Here is a 9,089-nt window from a genome sequence, read left to right as displayed (position 1 = left end):
ACTGTCTTTGACCTTGACAAGGATTGATGATCTGTTCGATATTCAGTGACCCAATTGCCGAATGATTTGGCCAGGGTTCAGTGACGTTTCACTGACCCTACAACCCAATTAAATTACAAGTAATCGACCCAAATATAGTGTTTAAGCAATAAGTACAGCAATCATGTTTTCTCGCCTTTAGGTAATCCTCGTCCTATTAATGGAAGAAACCAGGCCAGCAAAGAATATGTCTTTATTTAGATCGTGGAACAGTCACATTGGAGCGGGAGATTACCTGCTCAACACACACAAAGCTTTTCATCGATCAATATAAGATAATAGGAAATATAATGCCTATACAAAATAAGGAAGTGAAGGAATACTTGAGCCCCATTGTTTTGACATATACTCAGCTGTTTGAGGTGAACTCCTAACTAATCAGCCTAAGCCGTTACATAAGCTTCCTCCAGTAATCGACTTCAGTAGGAACGTCAGTTCGATCAGCTTATCTTTCAAGATCACGTACGTCCTGTTTTTGCAGCCACAGGGAGAATTGCCATTTCCTTCAGTGTTTGAATTACGATCAATTGCAACCAACTCCGTCGGTAGTTCATAGATGTCTCTTAATTTACTAGCTTGTTATCTTATCTTGTGGCACTTAATTTCCCTCAAAGCAATCGCTGATGGCTTGCTACGTGCCATCTATATAGTGATCAGAGCTTGTAAAAGAAAAAAGGATAAGGAAAAGAACCAAGAATATCTGAGGAAGTGCCGCAAGCGGACGGCTCGACGCCATGTTGGTGAGGTACGATTTTTCTTGCTCTGTCCGGCTACCAAATATTTGCTCACCTGCCTCTTAAGTCGCCCTCAAGTAAAAATTAAAGAGGAATCCACTTCAAAAGGAGTAATGAAAACCAGTCAAACCTGAATAATTGCTCCACCGTCTGCGTAAAATAAAAATGTACAAAAAGGAGGTACACAAGTATAATTAACAATTCTTTAGTCCCACGTAAGTGATACATCATCCAACTTAGATCTTACCATAAATGGTGAAGTGTTACCTAGGTTACATACAGTAGTAGACTTAGGACTTGGGTACTCCTATGACTTTTCGTTTACAGAACAGATAGTGAAACAGACTTCCAAGTCTTAACGTCTTCAGGTTACAGAACTCGAAACATTTTAACAATGAATCACGTATTTTAATGTCCAAAGTTTGTGTTCGACCACTCCTAGAATACTGAACGTTTATTCTTAGTAGTGCGCGCATAAAGGACAAATTAAGGCTGGAATCAGAACAGAGACTATTTACGCTTCTTATTCTTGAAACTGATTGTACCTTGACTTATACTAAACTTGGGCTCGACCCTTTATGGAAGAGAAGACTCACTCTAAATCTCATCTTCTTCTTCAAAATGCCTAATAAACTATTCGTTACATTCAACCAAGCAGTTCAATATGCAAAAACTTCTCATTACGACATATGTAACTGTTTGTCACTAGCGAAACAAACGCATCCTAAATCATCTTTCTATATGAATTATTTTGCCTGTCAATTTTCTAGACTCTGGAATAGTCTACCATAATCTATCCGTACGATAAACTCACTCCAATTATTTGTTCGCTGCATTGATGCATACTGTTCCTCAGAAAATGCATGAAATGTTCTAGCACCTGTAAGTGTATTTTACACCACAAGTGAGATTATAGGAACTTTAAATGTTTATTCATTCTTATTAATGAATTCCCTAAGCAAAACCATTTACCTGCTGTCACTTTACGTTAACACTGTCCCTAGCAACCTTAACTTATTTGAATAATATCTAACATGAACAGTGGTAGACCTGATCGACATATTTTGGTAACCATTGTTTTGTCGTTCCGTGTTCTCTGTCTTAATTTTACTTTCTCTAGTTGTAGATAAATATCATTAATTCGTTCTGGCGAAGAAAATGACCTTAAATACACCGTTCATAAATCAACAGGCTACCCACTTAAGAAAAAATTAAGAGTTCCCTGTTGATGCATTGGATTGCTGTAATACATGTCATACATGTACTACTTAAACAATTACTAAACTGGCCAACCTAAAACAATCTTATATCGCATGTTTGTTTTCTGTATCTAATGTTACTATTTATATCAAATTGAACATACCTGTAAGCTGGCGTGAATTCTGTAATTATTATTTTCAATATATATATATATAATTATTATTACTAAGTGTTTGACTTCCAGAATGGATCGCTAATCTGGAAAAAATAGACACGGTGTAGACATCTTGTGTACACAAAGGTATAAAAACAAAAAATTACTCCTTTAAAATGTAAATGCATGAATTTGTCAGAAGTCGGACTCCTCATTAAGCTCGACTAAGTATATGATTTTGAGCCAACGATGGCCGTTTTTTATGGCCGGCTTCTTAGCCGTGGGTGTATAAGAGAACTCTTTAACTCGGAAAAGCAGAACACACGGTTAAAGAGAAAAAGAAAATTACAAAGAGTATGAGGACCGAATGTTTTTTGTGTCGGCGACTATTCGATGGCTTGATGTAGGTATGCACGTTATATTAAAGCTACATCTTCTCAAGTCATCTAGGTAACGAGTCTGTCTACATCTTACAAGTGTGCAAGTTCTATTAGTCATCAGTATTATAAATAATTAATCAGTTTAAAGAAATATTGCAGTCACATCCATTATAAGTCGGTGTCGTCTATTGGCTAGGTTTATGATCTAGCCTTTCGGGAGGGTGGAGGTCCGGTTGCGTGTGGGACTGGCGTTTTCGTTCACAAAACTCAAATGAATACAATCTTCACTGTTTGCACGGTGCTCAGACTTGAGCGAAGATAACAATAAAAGGACGAATTAGTATCCCAAAGTGACCTAACCAGTCACGTTGGAACGCCGTGTTAGCTGCTTAAGGTATGAACAGTACAAGTGTTTGATGTTCACATCATTAATAATGAAATAGAAAAGCCACATGTGTTAGGTCTGACTATTATGACAAACAAAACAAAATATGTGACTGTTATTTATATAACACATCGTTTTTTACATAACACTAGTTGTAAGTTTCAGACTTTCGTATGGACCACTGACAAAAGTTGGTTCAACGAGAGCGTAGCCGTGAGAGTTATGTCGTAAACTCAGTGTTCTGATTACCTAACGGAGCACTTATAAGATGATTGTGAAATTAGGTATGTGAAATCAACATAGCTAATATAGGTAATATACTACATGATATATTCAGTAAATTAAGTGCTCGTACGTTGATGAAGTGAGTGCGAAGCGTGAGAGCATATATTTTAGCCAAGAAGAGTATAACTCCTAACCCATCTGTTAGGTCTATCGAACAGGTAGGTTGTCGATTGTATATGCCCTCTTAATCCTCATTCGGTTAGTCTTATCTAAAGATTAGATTTCGAAATCAGTAAGTTCGGAGGAATAGGATGACAGTCCGATGATGTAGGTTATCTTTAGGAGAGTCACCGTACCTCAAATTCCAACCTCCCTTGCCACATCGCTTAATAGTAATGTCATGTTCGACCTGTTATCTAAAACAGCATACGTGTTCACGTGTCTTGTGGGGCCATGTAATATAACAGGTACGAATCCCGAATATGTTCCAGTCTCATAAACAGGATTGCAGCATGTCTGTTTAATAACAGGTCCCGTACTATGAAGAATTTTATAATGTCGTCATTTACAATCGTCGGCGTGACACAGAAGTTGCTTCAATGTCTGACTTCGGTACTTTGGCTGGTATATTGTCAGGTCCTCCTGCTTTCCCACACTTGACTTGTCTGATGACCATCCTGATTTCTTCGGTCGTTGGTGGAGTGCCAGCAATAGGAAGGTCTGTGTGTGCTGCTTCGACATCCTGTGGATTCAATGGAGCTGGTCCGTTCAAGAGTTCTTCATAGTGTTCTATCCATCTGTTCCTCTGTTCTTGAATCTCGGTGATTGTCGTGCCCTTTTTGTCCTTGACCGGTCTCTCTGGTTTACTATATTTCTCTGCTTGTTTCTTCGTTGTATCATATGGTTGTCTCATATTTCCTTCTCTTGAAGCTTCTTCCACTGTCGTTGCTAGCTCTTCCAACTATTTCTGCTTGTCAGCTCTAATGCTCCTCTTCACTTGCTTGTTTGCTTCTGTGTATTCAGTCCATACACTGGCTTTCTCTGCTCCTGTTCGACTGTTGGTAATTTCTGTCTTTTAGTTCTTCCTTTCTTGAATCTTGTCCAGGGCCTCGATAGAGATCCATTCCTTATGATGATCCTTGTTGCGGTTCAGCACTTATTGATAACTTTGAGTTAGTGCTTCTTTTATCTTTTCCCGATTGCCCCTTGGCGACCTCTCCTCCTTTTAGCAGATCAGTCGGTTTCGAACCTGCTGCTCAAGTCTTTTTTTAGTCTCAGTTTCATCTTGTAAATTATCAGGTGCTGATATTAGGCTATGTCAACTCCTCTCCTAGTTTTCGCATCTTCCATTAACCTGAATTTTTCACTGATGCGAATATGATTAATCTACTTCCCCGTAATGGAATGCAGTAAGACCCTCTCAGCTTTTGTACGTTTGTGGGGGGTATTGTGCCGCTTATTCCCAATTCGTTGATTGTACAAAAATTTGCAAATCTGTCGATATCCTTGTTCCTTTCTCCCAGTCCATGATGTTATTTCATGCTTGTTGGTACATCGCGCTCCACTGAGAGAAGAAACCAGACTATTATTCTTGATATGGTTTACATAGCGACTAGAACCTAGTAGCTGTGAATGCGGTGGGTGTACAACTAGTCACTTGAAAAAAGTCAACTCTAACGCACTATCCCTGAGAAATATCGGAAGTATCAATGGAGGCGTCGGACAAATGTATGTTCATTCAAGTCAACGATGACAAGCTGATGATATCCTTAGATGTAACAGCGCCACTCAACTCAATTGAATCAAGCTTAACAAAAGAAACTATATCATTCCTTCTAACCAACGACAAAAATCTCGCAGTGCACGAAGCTTCAAAGTCAAAATCTACTACAACGCATAGATTAATGCCTAACGACATATTTTTAATCAACAAACAAAATCTACTAACAAACAAAAGGGACACTGATGGGATCACCAATATCGGAACTCGTCGTAGAAGCAGTAATGCAGAGACTATGATTCGCCATCTTACCAGTGATCAATCCAAAAATTTGGATTAGCTATGCAGACGACACATTCGGCATCATCAGAAAGAATGAACTAGAAAACACCTACAGACTGATCAACGTCTTTAATGACATCAAGTTCACCATGGAACAAGAGTTGTGCGACAAACTATCATTCTTGGATATATTGATCACCAGAACCGACACAGGTATACTGGAGACTCAGGTGTAGAGGAAGACGACACACACTAATCAAATTCTCAACTACATAGCAACAACCCAAGGGCACTCAAGATCAAGTACGTACAAACATTGTTCAAGAAGGCGTGAACACACCGCAACACATTTAGAGCAGGAAATGATGAAGAGAAATACTTAAAAATCATGGTTCTAAGCAACGGTTACTCAATCAACTTCATCAAAAAATACCAGCCGCACCTATCATCAGGAACGAAGTCAAGTACAACAATCAACAAAAGGATTATCTTAACATACAGGAAAGGTATATAAGAAACGACAACGAGGCTACCAAAATCCTTCGGAATATGCGTTGCGCACAAACCAACTAAATTCCTCCATCCAGTTCTATGCAAACCAAAGGGTGAAATGACAAAAGAAGACAAACCATCAGATACAAAATAAATTATATCAACTGCAACAAACATTACATCGGACAAAGCGGACGCCCTCTTAATCTTCGCCTTCATGAACATCACTTAGCAGTCAAACGCCATGACATGTATTCACTTATATCAACGCACGTGGACAACTGCGGAAACACATCCGACTGGAAAAATGTGAAGACTTTGGATTGAGGCAATTCCAAATACATCAGAGAATTTTTAGAAGCTTGACATTCAGATCAATCAGCAATAAAGAAAAGCACATTGAAATCAATCCAATTTATAAACGAATCAGGAAAATTATGCAGAAACATAGGAATAAAAATCAAACCAATGAGAGATACAACCAAAACAAAGAAATAAACAATGACAGATTTAAGGTCAACAAGAACCGATCAAAATCGAAGCGTACAGGACAAGCCATGAATCACATGTGGAGAAATTCAAACAATTAAAAGTATGAATTGTCCATATGGACAACTGGAAAACAGGGCCTAGGACGGAGTTGGTTGAAGAGTATTAGCTGACGGCCTGTTCTATGAGGAGCAACAGGAGCAAGTAGGTGACTTAACCATTACGTATTCGTAAATCATCATAATTCTACAAACAGCCTACGTGAAAACATTTTGAGGTTGATGAATAATCCTCATAAGTGCATCATGATGTATACTGGTCACAAAAGTACAGATACACACATAGTGAATGTCAATGCGCTATCGGTTGTCCAGATAAACAATAACCTGGGATCGATCGTTAACCAATACACCAATAGAATCAATACACACTGCTGTGTTAGAGCAATTAAAAGCTTTGAAACCCTCCGGTTAGTGCCTTAAACCTTTCACAACGATGATGTGTAGAACTTTTAGACTTTGTTTAGAGCTTCTGTTAATTTTTAACTAAAGCATCCCCCTCAAGCAACCAGCTGTTTCTAAGAGAAGATGACGGGCTGTTATAAAAGGTTCAGAGAACTGCAACTAAGCTGATTCTCGAAAATGAGAAACTTCTGTATGATGATAGACTGCCATATAAAAAACCAGAGATGACTTGACCACAGCATTTAAATGGTCACAAAGACAAATTTGCACCTAACATGGCTAATCATTATGGTCCCCCAAAGCTGGAACTTTGAGAAGAAACTCCTAAAAGGTTTACGGGCCCAGAACTTGTCATTTGACTATTGATTTTCCCATCAAATTATCAAGGAGTGAGACTCATTGACTCGACTCGTGATTGAATCTCCATCTGCTGACACATTCAAAAGAAAGTTCGTTCAACTGATAGACCAATACTGTCAATGCAAGCATAGCTCACACAACATCCTTTCCTTTCCAAACCTAAACTGAAACTCGGAGTAACGTCCATTAGCTGCCTATATTTCCGATTTTTCTCATCTACCGAATGTCGATGCTAATGAGAGCCTATGAAGCGTGTCTTGTTTCACCATCAACCACTTGAAAACATTTGAGAATGGAAGGTAGACGTGGAGACGATCAACTCTGCAGCATCGGCTGGGTAATCGACTCAGGGGCATCAGCAGAAAAGGTATGAACTGATTTCAGGCAGTTATACAATCGGGTAACTCAACCACATATACCCTAGAGAATCCCGAAGAAGGAAAAGCACGTCCATCCCTGGGGAGGCCGTGGTATTCGACGTTTAAAAAGACAAGGGAACAAGTATTGAAACGTTACCATCAGCCTTGGCATAGCAAACACTTTGGGACGCTACAGGTCGGTAAGAAATGAGTGTATAATTAATATCCGAAAAGCTCAGAGAAAATACGAAATGCAGTTGACACAATCTACAACTGAGCAGACTAAGAGACTTCTCGTACATAAATTACAGAGCAAGGATGAAGAATGGGATTCCCAACTTAATTAAAGAAGGGGATGAATCTGAAATGATAGAGGGCGGTCTGGAAAAAGCAGAAGCTATGACAAACTATTTTGGGGCAGTTTTTACCCAGGAACCTCTTTTAGACGAAGAAATAGACTCAAATACAAAGCCAGTAAACCTTCTGCTCACCGTGGACTTGGATCAAGACTATGTACTTAAGGCTTCTAGCACCTCAGGTACGGAAAAGTCAACAGGACCCAATGAGATACACCCAAAATCGTGAGACAAACTGCACAATATACAGCAACCTCACCAACTGTGATATTTAATATGCCTTTCGACCAAGGTATGTTACCTACGGATTAGAAGGGTGAGACCATCACTCCGATACATAAAACAGGACCAAGACAACTCTCATCAAACTAGAGATTTGTCAACCTCAGCAGTGTCGGAGTTAAAATATTGAAAGGAATGGTCAACAGAACTATGGTGACATTTTTGAGAACCAACAACTTGTTAAACAGCGAATAACATGGTCTAGGAAGGGTTCATCGTGCACAAAAAAGGTGCTCCACCTACAGACCAGCACTAAGTGGAGTCCCTCAATGTTCTATCCTAGGTTCTTCACTTTTTTATACTGTGTGTAAATAATCTCCCAGGTATAGTTGAGTCCCCAGTATTACAATATTCTGATGATGTAAAAATCTTATGGGAAATAACAAGAGACTCAGATGCATGCGCACTTCAGACAGACCTGAATATTGTCACTAGCTGGTCCAAAGAGTGGCTGATACCTACCAACGAGGCCAAGTGTCTACATGCAATTTGAGGATACAAAGGTTAATAGGTACAACATAGGGGAAGTGCCTGTACCCGTAATCCGGCCTCACAAGGATCTTGGTGTGACAGTGAGTCATGATCTCGAGATCACGGTCTATTGCCAAGAGGTTGTAGCTAGGGGGTTTAGAACCATTCACCAAGTTAGATACTACAGTATGTACAATTTTAGTAAGATTCAACTTGAAAAGTGTGCTTAGGCTGCAAGCTCCTGTTTAAAAGATGACTCAGATATCCCGGAAAACGTGCAGAGGTCAGCTACACATACAATCCCAAAACTCCGGGGTTTTACCACATAAAGAGCAGCTTGAAAGGCTAGACCACTTTACTCTGCCCAACCGAACATTAAGAGGTGACCTGATTTTGACCTTATATTTCCTCTCTTTTTCTCCCTATGACATCTGACATCTCAGAAGACATAGCAGGAGAGTAGATAAGTTGAGAACGAACAAAATACCTGTGGCATACATGTTTTCACACAGAGTCATCAATTCTTGGAACCTGTTACCCGAAGTAGTGGTGTCCGCACCTTCAACTGACTTACTCAAGAGAAGACTAGACACTTACAGAAGCATACTAGAAAAGGAATAACATAGACCGTAGGCCTTGTGACCTTAATACACAAATCGTAATCTGTATGCTCGTCTGAGTGTCCTTGAGAGGTCGC

The sequence above is a fragment of the Schistosoma mansoni genome, chromosome 1, assembly GCF_000237925.1.
Source record: "Schistosoma mansoni strain Puerto Rico chromosome 1, complete genome".
NCBI classification, from domain to species: Eukaryota; Metazoa; Platyhelminthes; class Trematoda; order Strigeidida; family Schistosomatidae; genus Schistosoma; species Schistosoma mansoni.
Note: the sequence above shows the minus strand (reverse complement) of the source record.